This window comes from Camelus ferus, chromosome 11, assembly GCF_009834535.1.
Source record: "Camelus ferus isolate YT-003-E chromosome 11, BCGSAC_Cfer_1.0, whole genome shotgun sequence".
NCBI lineage: Eukaryota > Metazoa > Chordata > Mammalia > Artiodactyla > Camelidae > Camelus > Camelus ferus.
The window spans coordinates 54,442,671-54,459,639 of record NC_045706.1 but is presented as its reverse complement, the minus strand read 5'-3'; the positions used below and the strand labels follow the sequence as shown (position 1 = coordinate 54,459,639).

At 52.0% G+C, this 16,969-nt stretch overlaps 1 long non-coding RNA gene across 2 annotated transcripts in view; it reads left to right on the top strand.

Moving 5' to 3' along the window:
• The first annotated feature begins 5,222 nt into the window (after window positions 1-5,222).
• LOC116667206 overlaps window positions 5,223-16,969 on the top strand; it is a 106,955-nt gene continuing 95,208 nt past the window's right edge. For both annotated transcript variants that reach the window (XR_004324020.1, XR_004324019.1), the window contains exons 1-3: window positions 5,223-6,754; window positions 7,490-7,760; window positions 7,864-8,205. This is a non-coding gene — a long non-coding RNA (uncharacterized LOC116667206). The remainder of the gene's footprint in view (window positions 6,755-7,489; window positions 7,761-7,863; window positions 8,206-16,969) is intronic.

The window sequence follows — 16,969 nt, the reverse complement described above, 5'->3', positions numbered from 1 at the left end:
TCAGCTGTTTCTCACCCTGACCTTGCTGGTTTCTTACTCTAAATGCTACGATTCCATGATTCAAACGGCAGAGGCAGGCTTGGCAGCATCGTGACAAAACACACTTTGGTCCCACAGAATGATGTCATATTTATAAAAACCATTTGGCGGTAGAGGTGACACCCCCATTTTACCCATGGGGACACCGAGCAAAATTGAAGCGATCTCTCTAAGGTCACACAGTTGGGGATAGAGCCAGGATTCGCACACAGGCATCTGAGTTCACGTCTCGGGCCCTGGTGGTTCCCAAATGTTGGTCTGCAGACCAGCTGGGCACCTGGTGGAGAATCCAGATTTGGGGCTGGGGCTCAGGCATCCGTGTTTCTCATATTTCTGTCCCCCCAGGGTGTGGAGGCACCTCACCCAGTGCCTCAGGGAAGAGTCAGCCAGGGACTGTCTGGCTCAGGCCCGGGGCACAGGGACCTGGGGCTGCGGAAGCCTGAAGGTGGGCCGTTTCTGGGGTGGCAGCTGGTGGGCCTGTAGCTCAAGCATGGTGGGCGTCTGGGGGCAGCAGGGAGGGCAGGTGGAGCTGGGAATCAGCCCCGGCAGCTCTAGGACAAAGCCCTCTCCACCCGCATCCCTGGGGCATTGGCCCTGATGACAAATGGGCCATGGCCTCTCTTATTAATTTGCGGAGTTGTGTGTAATAATAAAACGCTCCTTAAAGCCGGGACGTGGCTTGACTGACTGCTTTCTCAGGTCCTAATAAGGATCATTAACAGTGTATGAAAAGGTTTTATAAACATTTGTTAAACTCCCCGAGCTTACCGTGCCCATGGCTCGGGGCTCCCCGAGACGTCTCGGCCAGCTGGAGCCAGCTGGAGAGGGGACAACGCGGGGCCCAGGCTCCCGCTGGCAACTTCGGAGGCTCCCCCACTCCCAGACACCCCCCACCTGGCTGTGAAGTGACTCAGGGCTGCTCATCCAGGAGAGCCCTTGCTCTGAGGAGGACAATAAATACTGCTGAATGAGTGGGTGGCTAAGTGGGTGGGAAAAAAGCCAAGTCCACCACTTCTTAAATCTGAAATTTGGGCAATTCCTTTTACCTCTCCCAGCCTCCCACGCCTCACCTGTAAAGTAGAGATCATACACACTTCCCAGGTTTCTGGGAAAAGATTGGGTGAAATAAGAGACAGATAATGGGCTCCCAAATACTCTCTCCCTCCCATCCTCTCCCTCCTCCTGTCTTCTCTGTAGTAGGGACTCCCTTCCCCATGGAAGCTCGAGAGGAAGAAGGGATTGGGGTTGCAGGGATTCAGAAGAAAGAGAGGATGGAAGGACCCTCTCCTAGGTGAGGAAGAAGGTCTGGGGGTCAGTCTCCTGCTGCCCGTCAAACCATCCATATTAAGTTGTTCCCACTGTGCTCTGTGCAGTAATTACTTCCCAGAGCTTCCCAGTATTCAAGAAAATGATCTTATACATCATAGTCTGCTGTTTATGGCCTTTTGGGCCATGGAAGAGGGTGGGCCCGACGGGGCTGAGCAAGGCGGCTGGACAGCAGGAATCAGCCACCATGGACTGGCCCAGAGCAGCCTGGCCTCCTTCCCAAGGGAGAAAGGAAAGAGAGGAGGCCACGGGGCTGGCAGGGTCCCACCTCTCTCCCACCTGCAGGATGGCTTGGCAGATTCTTCCTTGGTTGAGGAATCCTGTACCTCTCTCCGTGTCCCACACATGGTTTCCACGGAGGTCTGGACCACACCCCGGAACTGGCTGGTCCCCAAGTTCCTTCAACCCTCAGCAGTCCCCTCCCTTCCCCAGCTCCCACACCTCTCTCACCCTTCAGCTGCTACTTCTTCGTTCCCGAGGAAACTCAATTATAAAACCACAAACAACACTGGTTTGCTTCTTTAAGCCGTGCGCACGTGTGGCCCACGCCCCCAGGCCGACCGAGTAAGAGTTTCCAACAGGACAGCCAGGGAGGAAGGGTGTGGTGGGGGCCGGGGTTGGGGGACCAGTACAGAGACAGACCCGTGGGCTGGGAATGTTTGCAGAGGAAAGGTCTTTATCAGAAGTGACCCTGGTGAAGTTGAAGCTGGAGCTGGGGCTGGTGGGATGTGTGTATGTGCACATGTGTGAGTGTGTGTGTACGCACAATGCACGCTTGGGAAATAGTGCAGATGGGAGTCGGGGAACACATCTAGATTCACTGACCACGTTCCCAGGACCACCGTTCACCAGAAACTGTGCCAGGCTCATTGACAGCCATCTGACCACAGCGCTTCACCCCAGTCACTCTGAGAGGGGCACACTCCTTTTATTCTCATCTTGCACACAAGGAGAGTGAGGCTTCAGAGGTTAGTGTCTTGCCCCACAACACACTGCCGGACACCTCAGCTGGAAATCCTGCCTCTGTGCTCCCACCTTGACCTGCCTGCACGCTGGTTCTAGTTACACTGCATTCAGGGGGCCACACCGTGCTCCGTGTCCGCCTCTGGCCCCTCACACTCAGGGCTGCGTCTTCTTCGCCCTTGTTGCACTGGTAGGTGGTATGGGTCCTGAAATGCGGGAGGGAGTCAATAAAATCTGATGGACCCATAAGCAATTGTACTTATGGGGGTGCTCTGTGGGGATGGGACTGGCTGCCCTGATGGTCTAACTGCATCAAAACTTCATTCCAGTGGGATTCGGGGCTCCAAATTGGGCCCGCATCAGAATCACCTGCACAGTCCCACTTGCTCAGTCTGCCCTGGGGTCCTGGAATGCATATGTAAATGAGCCCCCCCAGGGGATCATGACACCAGCCTGGCTTGGGGACCACTATGCACGCCTTGCTCTGTTTTTCCCAAGGAGTCCTGAGTGTAAGGGTTGAGAGAAGGTTCTAGATGACTTAGTCTCAAGAGAGGGAGAAAAAGCAACCAACCCACTATCAGCTGAGAACCTCGCAGTCAGGACTCATGGACAGATAGGGGAAGCCTGGCCCTGAGAGGGGACAGGCTCACACAGTGTGTGGGGGCAGAGCTAGACTGAGCCTCAGTTTTTTGTCACCTGGACTCTCAGCCCTGTCTTGGCAGCTAGAATCAAAGTCTGAGAAGGGAGCATGTGGATGGCGTGGAGGAAGAGGAGGGACGGGGGAGGCGGGTATGAGACTACATAATGCTGTCGGCTTTTGCTATGAAACCACTAGCTGCCTCACTTAGTTAAATTTATTTCATGTTTTCCTCCTTCAGTCAGCCAAGCACACTCAACCTCAGGCATCTCTCATGAAGCTAGAAAGAAGGACAGGAAAGAGTTATAAGATTCTCTTTCAAAAGGAAAAGAAAAAAAAAAAAATCCTCCCATCTTTTTAGCTCCCTCCCCTTTCCTTAAGGGCAAAATATGGATCGGAGATGTTTTTAGTTGCAACGTTTCCTTGCAGCTCCTATGCCTGTTTGTCTAGCTCCTCGTGGGCGCTGCGAATTTACAGCTTGGCATCGCTGGAAGTAGCTTCAGGGAGAAAGATGGTGGAATTTTAGTCTTGCTAATTTAAAACAATAATAATTGTTCACGCGTTAGGAAGCATTCCTATTAAATCAATCCAATCTTTCAGAACAACTGCGATAGAATGAAGCCAAATTTCCTGATAGGGCCTCCGTTGGCTTTGTGACATTCACTGATTCATCCTGCCTTTTGTTTTAGCAAACGGTGGCTGGTGGCTGAGAGATGACCATGGGCCAGTCCCATGCTAGGCACCACGCGTGGGGAAAGGGGAGACGGCAAGAAAGAAGTGGTGCTCCCTGGACATGAGTGTGATGCGATTATTCTCATGGGGACTAGGACAGGGGTGTAAACCGCGGTAACATGGTTACAGCTATGGTTCTGGGGACCAAGGGCGCTCCCCTTGGTGACTGGACACCTGCTGATGTCTTTTACTGGCATCAGGCATGCAGGAGGAGGGTAAGTTCTGGAGAAAGGTTGGGGGTTCACTTGGGCAGGTTTGTGTTTGGCAGGCAGTGAGCTGGGGTGAACATGATGGAATCAGGTCCAGGATGGGGGTGGGAACTGGCTTAAGATGAACCAAGACTTGAGTCAGACAGGAGGTGGGTAGGGGTTTGGCTCCTCAGAGAAGTCCGGGCAGGGAAACTGAGAATCAGGCTGACAGGGGAGAAGAAAGTGGGTAATGGACATCCATCTCCAGTTGGAGAACAAACCCCAGGGGTCTGGTAGGGATGAGGAGAGCAGCCAGAATTGCTGGGCGGTCTGTGTCAAGGAGAGAGGTTGAGCTCAAGGCTGTGTCTGTGCTGAGAGCTGGCCTTTATTGTAATTCCTTGTACATGCTGTGGGGTAGACCAGATGCCTGCATGGAACCAGGACCCACACAGGGCTGCATCTGAGGGCCTGTGAGTCATTCAGGAGGAGGTATTCGAGTTGGGGGGGGTGGTAATTGGGTGGAACAATCTGCATTCTAGAAGGAAGGTCTCAGCTAGCGTGGAGGAAATCTACAGCATCCTCAGAGATGCCACTGCATAAGGGGTGGTGCTGGGCTCTTTGAGGTGGGGATGTCAGGGCAGAAGAGGCTGGCCAGGGGGACCTGGAACTGGACACCTCTATGGCAAGAGGGCCTCCTTGCCAGAGGTGGGCCCTGGTTTGCCAGAGGCGGTCCTGGTTTTTGCCTGTGTTCTGTATAGACATGAACAGTGCCCCCTCACAGTCCTAAAGACCCAGTTTGGAAGATAATTGATGCTGTTTATATTATCACACCATCTAAAACAAACCCAGCATTTTGTGGGCCTGCCCATCAGACTGCCAATGAGCCTTTGCCTTAAAGAACCTCTCTGCCTCCTCTTCCAGTGCCTACCTCTATTAGCTTGGTAACCTCTGCCTTTCTGAACCTCAGTTTTGCAAAATGGTCATCACATAAATAACGCAAGTGTCCATTTCTCAGAGTTGTTGTGACACTGACAAGGATGAGAAAGATCTTTGTAAATTCTCATGGGCTCTTTAGGAGACTATAACATCTCTCTGTCTCTCTCCATCTCTCTGTCTCTGTCTTTCTCGCCCTCTTGAAATCAGGTCACTACATCTTTGAGACAGGGAAAGCGTGATGACTATTCTGGGATCAGAAACGTGGTGATTTCTCTTTCACGTTTCTGCCCTCTTTCTTCTTTGTCCTGAAGATTCCTGAGGCTCTGCAGAGCCACAGAGTGAAGACTTCAGGAACTCAACTTAAGGTGTCTGGCCTGGGGGGACAGATGACTGGGCTTCAGGGGGTGGGAACAGCAGTGATCACACTTGTGCCCTGTGAGAGTATTTCCCCCTTCAGGTCTAGAAGAAAGCCTGGAACCATTTCTGCCAAAAAACTGCATAGGCTCCGTGAGCAGCGAGGCAGGACGTTTGGAAAGAGGGAGGTAGAAGTCATTCTTGCTTTGGCTGTTCAGATCCAGGGGGACGTTGCATTGACTCAGGATGATAATGAGACTTGAATCCATGGCAATCTCAGTGTGTTGAAGAAACAGGGATGTTTGGCCTGAAGAAGACTTAGAGACCAAGGATTTACAATCTTCTAAGAAAGGAGGCATTCCCCTTTCTAGAGCTGATGTGATGTGAACCAGGAGGCCCAAGGAGGTAGTAAGTTCCCCATGGGAATGGGAGCAGGAATTGCCTAACTACTTGGCAAGGATGTGGAGAAGCAACAAGGCACGCGTTGAACAGTTGACTTTCAAAGTCCCTTCTAGGCCTGGGCTTCTGGGACTCTCCCAACACCAGCCTCCGCTTTCGGCAGCCAGCTGCCTTCTGGATGAGTCGAAAGCCTGTCCAGCTCTGGCCTCCTTGCTGGGTGGGGCTCCAAGGGAGCCGCCAAGGCCTCCCACTCCTGCCATACAGGGCCACCGCACTCACCGCCTCTGGGGTGCCTGTTGCAGCCACCACCCGCCTGGAGTCAAGAACTGAATAAATTGGTTAAATAAGGAAAAGACAAAAACCACACACACACACACACACACACACACACACACACACACAAAGAGAGGGAGACTTAGTCTGTCTGAAATGAGAAATGCTGTCTTGCTTTGGCCTTTTATCATAAGCCCATGGAGATGAATATTCTGACCTAATAATCAAAACAGGCTGTAATTGCAAACAGACTCTCAAGGCTGCACGGCCAAGGAGAGAGCAGATGAGATACCCGCTGAGCACAGCAGGCCGGGCCCCACCAGCCCTCCTCCCAGCCTCGGCGGATCGATGCGGCCAGCCAGCCACACACCATTTCGCTGGCCTGGCTTGATGGAGCCCTGTTCACATTCTGCCTTCCTCCAGGGACCTGAGGCTGCCTTTGCAGGGGAACCTGCTCAGAGGAAGCCAGCCCCTGCTCCCAACCTGAGAAAAACATGATGAAATGCCCAGCAGCGTCCTGCGAGACCACAGGGAGGAGGGAAGGAGGCTGTGCTCCCACCTCTCCCCAGCTCCACCTCCTCTTGGCTCTGGGACATGTTCTCCTGGGTGCGCCACCAAAGCTGGAAGGTCTTCTTGTCCCCTCCCTGCTCCCGCCTCCTTTTTGTGTTTTGTTTCAGACACACCCTCAGCTCAAATTTGCTTTGAAGGTCAGTGATTTCCACTCCTTTTCAAAACAACTGCCCAGCTCTTCTGGGACCCAAATGTTGATTCTCTGTGCTGAGGAATGAGGCTCCCTCAACAACAAGTACATTCCAGAAATATCCATCCAACATCTTCAATGGGCAAGACATCCAGAGAGACCAAAGATGATCCAGGCCTGGGCCTTGTGCCCAGGGCACTCCCTCCGGTGAGGATCCAACCACTGATGGAGGACCAAGGGCCTGTCTGAGCCTTTCTTAGGAGTCATGGGAACCCTGAGGAAAGTGTGCTTCCACTGGATGGGTTGAGGTAGTAAAGGATTTTGAGTTAAGTTTTGAAGGAGAGGAGGATGGATAAGATGAGTTGATTAGGGAGGGGTCTACCAGGCAGATGGAACAGCTTGGGCAAAGAGGCTGGACAGTTGGGGGTGTTTTTGAGGACAGTGTGGTGGTCTGTTGTGGCTGGTGCCTGGAGTCTGGGGTTCACTGATGGTGGGGCCTGTGTGAAGAGATGAAGCCGGAAAGGTACTTGGATTGAGGCCACATTGTGATGGGTTTTGAAGAGCTGCTCAGGAGCTTAACTTCAACCCCAAAGGATCAGGGGCCCCTGGAGGGTGAGAAGCAGAGCTGAGATTTAGAGATGGCCTTCTGGTGGTGACTTAGGGGATGGAGAGTAGAGGGAGAGAGTGGACACAGGGAACCCAGGAAGGGGTCAAGAATCCAGGTGAACAGAAACGCAAGTCTGGCTCAGAGCTATGGTGCCAGGAAGGAAGAGGAGCAGAGTCTGGGCATGGTTTCTTCTTGAAAAGATCCTAGCTGGGTCAGGGTCTTTGCTTGGATGCTGGGTGGATTGTCAAAGGATCATCAGGTTAGTGGCATCAGGTACTAAAGACCAATGTCATGACTCCATATTTTTGTATTTTTTCATTTTGGAATCACTTTAGATTCACAAAATGTTGCAAAGATAGTAGAGAGTGGTCCCTTCCCCAAGCTTCCTCCAGTGGAAACGTCTGGCAGAATTATGGTACAACATCAAAAGAGACCAATGCTGTTTGACCTTCAAACCCACCCAACCCCTGCCTGGAGAGCCTGTGGGTATGAACTGTGGCTTCTCTGAAGCACAGACCTGCTCCAGAAGATGGAGAGTTTAGACAAATTGGACAAGACAAGAGGTCTCAGGAGGGTCAGCCCCATCAACAGACAGTCCTGGAACTAGTTAAGTAGATTTTGTCTCAGAATCTGCAGGGCTGGGGTGAGCTGTGTTGACTCAAGCTTCCCAATAGAAATCCTGCATCAGTTTCCCTTCTTGTCCCTCCAGGTCCTGGCTGAGCTGGGCTCCTCGCTCTGAACCCCAGCTTGTCTGTTTGAGCGGTGCCTCTTCTCTCTGTCTTACACCAGTCACAGCTTGGAGGGATGCTACCTGCCCCCACCCCAAATCCAGACTCTCTCCAGAGACTACCCAGAGTGCAGCTTCATTGCCCAGAACCCCTAGGGGCCACCTTGCCATCTTAGATCCAAGGCCAAGATGGTGCATCCTTCTGAGCTGTGTACGAGGTCCTCCAGGGTCCTACCTGCTCACAGATCTCCAGCCTAGCCCTCCTCCAGTTCCCTCACCCCACGGAGGACTGGCCTGCTGAGAAGACAGCCCCTCTAGTGCCAGGTAACTCTGCTGTCTTTGAGCTCTTCACCAGGGCAGATGTGGTAAAGGGGGGCTGGGTCCTGGGCTGGGAGGCAGGGCACCCGGCCCCTGGTCTGGCCCATCACTGATTTTCCACATGACTCCAGGCAAATGACTAAACCCTCTCCTGGGAACAATCTCAGCACTAATCCCAGGTGATTAGGACCCACAAGAAGTTATTGACATGAACAAGTTTTGGAAAGAAAAGTGCTATAAAAATTACAGACAGTCAGTCGGGCGTTAATTCCCTCTCACAGTTTGAGTCCTACTGATCACTTGCTTTACCGGTGAAGGATAATTAACAATGAAACCATTTGTGGAGCTTCTACCATATTCTAAGTGCATTACAAATACCCCAGAGCTAGGGATCTTACAGGAGAAGGGACCAAGGCTCAGAGACAGAGCAGATGCTTCATTCAACCAACTCTGTAAAGCCCTCGCCATGGGCAGTGTGTTACTGTGGACTCTGGGGCTTCAGACCAACCCTGTCCTCACCTACCTAGAGTCATGACCACACGCCAGAGATGCCCCAACCCTAGACTGTCTGCATCCAAAGCCAGTGCCCACCTCTATCCCTACCCGTGTCTTGCTCACTTACTCTTTGTGGACAAGTTTTTCCTGAGATAAATCAAGGACCTAAAAGGACTGCCTCCTGATCTCTTTCCAAACACACAATAGAGTCCACGTCTGTAGACGGCCCTCCTGGAATTATTTACACTCAGCTGGGGAGGGTCCTGGCTCTCCCACCTCAAGTGCGGCTTCCGCCCTTGATAGTCACCAGGCATCCCACTGTCCTTCTGCTCTGGTCTCTCCCCTACATTCTGGCTGACGTTGGGTTGGCGTTTCCTCCATTCTAGAGGCTTCCATGGTTCCCTAGTTCCTGTTGACATCAGCTGGACTCCTCAGCCAGTGTCTCAGTCCTCCTCAATTTACCCCACCACCTCCCCACCCACCACTCCTCCGTCCTTGTGCAGATCGTGTGGCTGGCATGGGTCTCTCTGTGTCAGCAGGAGTTTCTCGCAGGGTCTGGGGTCTGGGTGGTCTTCATTCCTCCCTCACTGGGGCCCAGGATCCACCCCTTCCCTGGCTTCTGGGCACTCTGTGCCGTAGGACTTTCCTAAGCTACTTGGATGGGGAAGAGGAATGAGATATCTTGGAGCTAGAATCTAATCAAGCAGGGCCTTGGGTCATGACTATATTTTACCAGTTTCTGTCTCTCTGGAAATGGTATTTTCCTATGAGGAGAAGCATTTCATAACTGAGGCACCCACCTCAGCCAGAAGCTTGCCAGTCGGGGCCCAGGAAGGCAGATGCAGTGTGACCTGGGGCTGGGGGTGGGGTGCAGGGAGAGGTAATAGCTCTTAAAACACCTGCAGAGCTGAAGGTCCCATAGAGGGCATTCAACCCTCCTTTACCAAGTGCCTCCTGGGATGCCAGGCTGGGACGCCACTCCTAGGGGTCCAGAAAACATCCTGAAAGGCCTAGGAAAAAAGAAAATGACTCCAGCTTTGTTTCCTCCCCTTCTCGGCTGTCCCCTGTCTCACTGCCTTCAGAAACAATACCTGGGAGGCTTCTCTCTTAAAGGGAAACTGAGGGAGGCCCCCAAAGAAAAGCGCTGATGTTTTGTCATGCTGGGAGTTCTTGCATGGAGGCCCCTGGTTAGTGTGTTTATTTGCTCATGGACTCAGGGACTCATTCAGCTGAGCAGCAGGTCTGTACCGAGAGCTCACTGAATGCCAGGCAGCGTCTGGAGCTGCAGGTGAGCAGTGTGGAGCCAGGCGGAGGAGGCTGTGCTCTGGTGGGGTTCCAAGTCCCCACTCCATTTGTTATCTCCTCAGGATGCTGTGGACCAGCATCCCAATGGCCCCTCCTGAGACTTTGCCCAAGTCCCTCCTGTCTCCTGGAGTGAGACCCAGCCTGCCTCCCTGGCCCCCACGAGCCCTTGCTCTCCTCGCCTCCACCTCCTTGCCTGGCTCCTGACCTGGCTCTGTCCTCCCTCGGGCCTTGGCAGAGCCAGCAGCCAGACAGGTTGCCCGGGTTGGGATGACATTCCTGGTGGCACCAGATGGGATCAGCCTGCAGCTGCTTTCACTAGGTCCCGGGAGGGCCTCCCAGCTTTCCCGTGTCCCAGGTGCATGAGTCATCCGTCCCTGGAGCATCCCTTCATTCCAGCGACACTTAGGAATGCCTGCTGTGTGCTGGGCACTGCATTCAGGGTTGGCTATGTCCGGGATTTCTGCTTCACTGCCTTGGTAACATCTTCTGATTTCCAAATGACCTGTCAGCATGTCTCCCTGTGTCGCCCTTACTATTGATCTCTGTATCGTTAACACCTGGGCCCGAGGACCCACAACAAACATTTGTTAACCAAGTGAATGAGGACCTTTGGGAAGGGCTCCTTAAAGAATAAACATTTGAGCTGGGTCTTGAAGAGGGTAGGAGTTTCCTGGGTGAATAAAGGTCTGGGAAAAGCCATTCCAGGACAGGACACAGTCTGCACAAAGGCTTGGGGGAGTCAGAGAAAGAGCTGGGGTCCCAGGGGCCTGGGGAGGGGTTCCACATGGTTACAGGTGAGAAGAGCACACTCTGGGGGCAAAGATGCAGGTGAGACTGATGGTAAAGGGGGAGCGAGTCAGAGAATCTGAGCAGCCTTGAAGGATGCTGGGGGGGGGGTTTAGACTTCCACCTGATAGAGGTCAGTGGTGATTTTTGAGAAAGGGAATGACAGCATTTTATTTGTTTATTTTTTAGGTCAGTTACTGTGGGGGTGAGTGGAACGTGGACTCAAGGGAGAATGATTGAGAAACAGAGAATATTGGGAAGGCTTTTGTGATAGCCTCTTAAAAATACATATTTAATGAAGCTCCAAATAGTGATAAAGGAGCAGCTAACCTAAATATACACCCTGATGGGGAGAGCAATGGATTTTCCAATTATTCTGTTGTTTACCTAGAATCAAAGCAGCTGCCTTCTCGGAGGGACTCACCTGTAATTCTCGTGGTCACACTCGTGAATATTAACTCAGCTTTTCTTTTTGCTCTATAAAAATAATCTTATTTTCTCATGGTCTGTCCATGCAGCCATCAGAATATAATTATTCCGAAAAACAGTCTCAGCCTTGTTTATCAGATGGCACCTCGGCTTTCCTGGATAAATGAGAACTAGATTTTTGTTAAGCAAAGCTGTATACAATCTCTGTTGCACAATTAGGTGGACATGTTTAGCATACCTGCCAGGGGAAAAAAAAGACCTTAGGGGCTGAAAAGCTTGCCAGGCATATTTATGCACGTTAGAGGTGTCATGCTATCCCCAGAACCCTTCTCTGTTTTGAAGGCAGTGGAGACTGGAAGTGAAGTCTCTGCGGTCTGTGTTTATTTGTCGGCACCTGACGTGAGGCGTTAACAATCCAGTGAAAGGACACTGAAAACATGCACACATGTACCCCGAGCATGCACACACACACACACACACACACACACACATGCAGGCATGCATCCACACGGCACACAAGTGCACACACATTCACACACTACGACCTGGAACTAAACATCAGGCTGACGATTCGACCTCTAGGATAGCGTAGCTGGAAAGGATTTTGAAATCATCTCAGTTATGTTACAGGTAAGGGAATTTGCTGCAGCCCAGAGAGGGGAAGAGTGGAGGTTACTCAGCAAAGGGAAGGCTATCAACGGAATGGGAACCACAGCGGCCAAACCCAACTCCAGCAGGCTGCACAACCAAGACCATTTCCTATAGCAAAGTGTTCCTTCCAGACTGTGCCCTCAAAAGAGCTGAGCTGTCTTCTGCAGGGCCTCAATCTCAGCTGAGAATACCCACTTCAGACAATGACAGCTATATTACAATTCGTGTTTACTGCAAGGAGCAGGGACACATCCTCAGAACTGGTTTTTATATAGGCTGGATTCAATTCCACCCATCTAGTTCCTCAGGATTGGTAAAATATGTGGATTAAAACTTCCCCGGAGAATCGTGTCCCCATGTTCTGAGTCTCTTCTGGATTAACACCCTTGTCAGGCAGGCAACTGTGACTTCCTGGAGTCTAGTCCTTTGGGGGTCTGTTTCCATTTAGCTCCTATAAACATCCCTGCCTCTTTCCTTCTCCCTTGTCAGATAGATGTGGGGAGGAATTACCGTTCTCTGCTGGTGTTCCACCAGCAGGACTTCCCCGAACACCTGCTGTGCACAAGCTCGCCTGCGTGGACGCTGGGAGAGATGCTACAGAGGACAGTGTGGGCTCAGCACGTAGGCGCTAGCTGACAAATGTCACAGTTTCCTGGAAATCAGGGAACGCCTTTTATCGTTCATTCATCCATTTCTTAATTATTTTATCAAAGTACAAACTACTTTAGGATTTTCATATGAACATCTATTGAACTCTTGCCACATGGCAGACAAATGACCCCATAGGTGCCTTTTCCTGCATAACATCGTTTTGTTCTTACACACAGCCTAGGAGCGGGTCGTTATTGTTACTGTCATTTTTCAGATGCAATGCCTGCATGCATTTCGCTTCAGGTTACACTGCAGGCAATGGCAGAGATGCAGCTCACTGTTGAAGATACTATGTTGTGTGTCCTGGAGGTGAGTGGCCTTTGAGTTGGACCTGGAAGGATTTGGAAAAGTAGAGAAAAGAGGATGGAGCTCTGTAGAAAAGAGGAGACTTGCACACGCAGGCAAGGGGAAGAGTGTGTCTGTCATGACTCTTTGTTGCAAACAACAGGATGCGACTCTAGCTAATTCGAGTTGAAAAAGGAAATGAGAACCAGGCACAGAAGCTAGGCTGACTCACTCACTGATATGTCCATCCTGAATGTGCTACCTGAGACCCAGCAGCTCATGGTCCAGTGGGAGGCACCCTGGACTGAGAAGGGCTGGTCTCCACGGAGCTGCAGCAGAGGCTGGCATCTGCAAGAGCCGGGGCACCATCTATGCGCGCAGCTCACGTGCACAGCAGATCAGAGCCACTCATGCTGCCGGGGCCCAGCCCTCGGGTTCCATCAGTGGAAGACCTGGGTTTCTGGATCTGGGACCCTGGGCAGGCCTGGAGGCTTCTCTGTTGGGGGGCTACTTGAGCTGAGTCTGAAAGGAAGAAGGATATTCCAGGGGAAGGGGACTGGATGGGAAGGACATTCAAGCAGACTGAGGTCCTTGAGTGTAGAGGATGGAGAAGCAGCTGCTTCTGCCCCTGCCTTCCCATCACAGCCTCTCTGTGCCTCAGTTTCCCTATTAGTAAAGTAAGGGTAGTTGGCATATTTGCTGGTGGGGTAGTTGTGTAGTGTCAATAAAGGATGGCCTACAATGGTGAGAAAAGTGCCCAGCGTGTGTGCCAAAGGTCTTAACAAATGTCAGCTGTTGGGGATACTATTATTATCATCATAGCTGGAAGACAGGCCACATGGGGGTGTGTGTGTGTGTGTGTGCGCGTGCGCATGCTCAGAGTGCAGGGTGAGGACCATCCCTGTGGGCCTCTAGGGTTTGGCTTTAACTTTGAGATGTTGAGAAGCCATGGACCCTTCACTGGCAGGCAACCAACCTGACCATGTTTGTGCTTTAGAAAGTTCTCTTTGGTGAAGGTCTGGATGGTGGAGTAGAAGGAGGCACGCCTATAGGTGGGGAAAGAGTGGAAGGTGGGCCCTCACCAAGCCTCTGGCAGGAAGACTGGGGAGCAGGGGTTTTGACCCTGATGGGATGGAGGATATGAGTGGAGGTGAGTGGAGCAGACCAGCTTTCTACTAGAACAACAGGCTCCGCCCACTAAGAGAAGAGGAGGAGGATCAGATTCCATGAGTGGGGGTTCGGGGGTTGGTAGGGTGCCTGGGGGAGTCCGTGCCTTCAGTTACTGGACTTACTCCCTTGAGCAGCCATCCAGGGAGCAATGCCCAGAGGGTGAGTAGGGAGCTTCGCAGGCAGGCCTGGGGCTAGAGACAGGGCTGGGCCGTCCTCTGGCGTTTCAGACCCCAGAGAGCATGTAGGCAGTGAGCCTCAACTTGGGGACATTTTTGGTTGTCACAACTGGTGAGTCCTACTGGCATCCCATGAGTAGGAGCCAGGGATGCTGCTAAACATCCTGCTGTCCCCGGGATCACTCCCACAGGGGATAGCCAGCCCCAAATGTCCGCAGTGCCCAGACTGAGAACTCTGATGCCAAGTGAAAAGAGAAGAGCCCCCAAAGTGGAGGCCAGAGAAACACCCACATTTTCGGGGTACAGGGGGTCTTGAATGTCTCCTCATCTCAAGGAGATTCTCTGACACCCTGGAGGGGTTAACTGCCCCCCAGGCTGTGATAATTATGATTCCACAGGCTGGTAATACAGCCATCATTGTTTGCACCTAACAAGGCAGCCAAAGACGCTTTCTTTTTAACCTGAGTTAAAGATTCACCGAGTCAAGAAATATGTGTCCATTCATTCATTCATTCGTTCTTTCCTTCATCCAGTACTGACTCAACACACAGACACTGGGCCATTCATCTCCACCACCAGCCTCGCTTCAAGCCCCAGGTGGTCCTCCCTCCTCTCTACCTCTATCTCCTCCAGGCTGCCTAGGCACATCCTGATTCTGGCGACCTTTGGTGCCTTCTCTCTGTCCACGCCCCAATTTATTGCCGATCTCATAAAAAGCAAAACTTGGGAGAAAGAGATTGAGTTTGCTTCTCGCAGTAGAATTTGATTTAGGGCAAAGAAGGTGGCAATTGCTGCGAAGCGGAGATGGGCTATTTCGGGAGTGCCGTGAATGATTTTTTCTCCATCTCTGAATGACCTTACATATATTCCAACTCCTGGCTGCCCCTGTGTTGGGATTGATGGGGGGTGTGCGACTGGGCTCCCATGGGCCCTGATGCTGCTCTAATAAATCTGTCTGATGGGCAGAAGGTGCATGAGCACCTGGATCAGAGGTTTAACACATGGGATTGAGGTGGACACCGCCGTCCCTGTGGTCACCAGTACATGCTGGCTTTGTCAGATGGGGGCTGTCCACAGTCACAAAAGGCTTTGTCTGCTGTGGGAGACGATCTGGCACATTTGTCAGTGGTCTCTGAGGACTTTGGGGTCTTCACTGTCCGTGGCTCTCTGCATTCCTTGTCCCTATCGATGTCAACTTCCCAGCTCTTCTACGTGCCACCATCATCCCTGCCCCAGGATACCAGAAGCTGCTTCTGTCCTGGGTCAGGAGTCCAAAGACTTGGGTCTGGAGCTCTTCCACCACCACCAAAGTGGGCTTTCTTCAGCAGATTTCTTCTACCCTCTGGCCTTAATGTTTTAATCTGTAAAATGGGGCTAATTTTAGTATAACGGTATATCCCACCTTCTAGGATTATAAAATGGATCAAAAGAATTTGGGATGTGGAATCAGGGGACTTGGGTTTTGTTCCCAGGCTCCCCTCTTATTTAGTTCAGGGATGTTGGGGACATTTTCTTAGCCTCTCCATCTTTGTTTGTCCATCTTTGAGGAAGACCAAGTGGAATAGGAAGTGTGTGGTGTTTTGATTCATAAATACTTGGAGGAAGGCTTCTAAGAGGTTTTGCTGAGCAGTGTTGGGGCTGGTGGGTCCTGTCTGCCCCAGTCAGGCCCTGCCACTGCCTGTTATCTCTCTGTCTGTGCTGCTAGGCTGCAGCTCTGCCCGAAATTGAGAGGTGGAGTCTCCTGGAAGGCACAGAGGAGGCTGTTTTGATAAGGAGAACGTTTTGATTTGGCTGTATCCGAGTCCTCATGCCACAGTGAAGATCGCTGGCCTTTATCCCCAACAATGTGCCCAAGAGACATCCCTGCTTCCCCGCCCCCTGGACTCTTGACCATCCCTGATCCTCCCCCATCTTCTCCTCATCCCGACTTCACACTCCTTCACTGGTCCTCACCCAAGAGTGGGGCCAGGTGATGGCTGTAGAAAGGTGAGGATGGAGAGTGTTGGCGACAGTCGGTTCCACACCTTACTTGATGATTGTAAAATAATAGCTGAAAATTGAACATTTGGTTTTTAGGCAGAGTCAGAATTTCTCCACATCACCACGGCCATATCAAAATGTGGATTGAAAAGCAGTCATGATGTAGGGGACCTACAGGGCTCGCAGGGGTGGAGATCTGGGTGTGTCTGTGCTCGGGAAGCTGATTCCATGGGAGCTGAGCAGGGCTCAGATTCCAAATAATAAGTAAAGTATACAGATGGTGTTAGGTGCTCTGGAGAAAAATAAAGCCAGAAGGAGGTGGAATCAGGAGCCCGGAGTCAGGAGGTGTTACTTCTCCTGCCCTGCTGTGCGAGAGGTCTCAGCGGAGCAGGCACACCCATCTCCATCAGAAACTCCCAGTCTTGGGGAAAGAGTCCCAACTCCTTCCTGGGTACTCAAGGCTCTTCATGCTCCGGTATCCTCCACCTCTGACCCTCCGTCAGACCCCCGGCTCCCGGAGTACACCCCACTCTGTCTGCCGGGGCAGCTGGCCCACGGTGGGGCCGCCCTTCATGCCATTGTCTGCTGGCCCTTCAGGCCCAGCTGGAGTGTCAGGGCCTCAGAAGCGCCTTCCCGAGCCCTGCCCTCCTTCTTCTGCCAGACAGTTTTAATTGCTCCCTCCTCTGCACTCACACGCCACTTTATTATAGCACTTAGAACTGCTCTTCTCTTTAGAAGACGCCGTGATTTATTCATGTGCCTTATTAATGGTCCTATTCCCAGTGGCTGGTGCAGGCCTGGTAGGCAACAAGGCCCACGACAGACGTGATGAGTGAATGAAG